Below are 1,140 nucleotides of genomic sequence, written 5' to 3'. Positions count from 1 at the left end.
TTGGCGGGCCCGGGCTGGATTTGAACCCGCCACCTTAGGTGTATGTGGCTGGCACCTTAGCTACTTGAGCCACAAGTGCCGAGCCTGCATGACAAGATTTATTTCTTCCCCCTTAAAGGGGAAGAACAGATGCTGGTCACAGCCAGGTATCATAGTTTACAACGACAATCAGACATCCACCTGAATGAAGGCAACCACTTTTACAAGCAACTGCATCCCATTTACTGTACCCCTCTGGTAGGACATCCACTCCTGCTCTGACAGAGAGCTGATTACAGAGCCCACTACTCACATTACCCCTTCTCAGCAAAGGAGGCATCAGAGCAGTTAATGGCCCTTTCCCCAAAGAATTGGGCTCTACAAATCCAAAGAGAAATGTTAAATTAGACAATTAGTTAGACATCAATAGGACAGATAATGGCCAAAGGTAGACTATTTTGGCAATTTTAAACTAGCTTGAGTTAGGAGGGCCCATGAACCAAGGTGTTATCACTGCCCTCAAGGCCCATTACCTATGCCTGAGTTATACTAAGTTGTCATGCTAAATTAACTTGGAAATGGGCTCAGTGGCTGTAGCTCAAGTGGCTAAGGCACCAGCCACATACACCAGAGCTGGCGGGTTTGAATCTAGCCTGGGCCTGCCAAACAACAATGATGGCTGCAACCAAAAAATAGCCGGGCGTTGTGGCAGGCACCTGTAGTCCTAGCTACTCAGGAAGCTGAGGCAAGAGAATCGTTTAAGCCCAGGAGTTGGAGGTTGTTGTGAGCTTTGTGACACCATGGCATTCTACCAAGGGCAACAGAGTGAGACTCGGTCTCTACAAAAAAAGAAAGAAAAGGAAATCTCAAGTAAAAAGAATATTTTCTGGCTTGGCACCTGTAGCTCAAGTGGCTAAGGCACCAGCCCACATACACCAGAGCTGGCAAGTTCGAATCTAGCCTGGGCCTGCCAAACAACAATGACAACTACAACCAAAAAATAGCTGGGCATTGTGATGAACACCTGTAGTCCCAGCTACTTGGGAGGCTGAAGCAAGAGAATCGCTTAAGCCTAGGAGTTTGAGGTTGCTGTGAGCTATGACACCATGGCACTGTACCCAGAGCAACAGCTTGTGGTTCTGTCTCAAAAAAAAAAAAAAA

This window comes from Otolemur garnettii, unplaced genomic scaffold, assembly GCF_000181295.1.
Source record: "Otolemur garnettii isolate 467f Iridium unplaced genomic scaffold, OtoGar3 scaffold00091, whole genome shotgun sequence".
In the NCBI taxonomy this organism is placed as follows: Eukaryota; Metazoa; Chordata; class Mammalia; order Primates; family Galagidae; genus Otolemur; species Otolemur garnettii.
The sequence above is the reverse complement of the archived record's forward strand: the minus strand, read 5'-3'. Positions refer to the sequence as shown.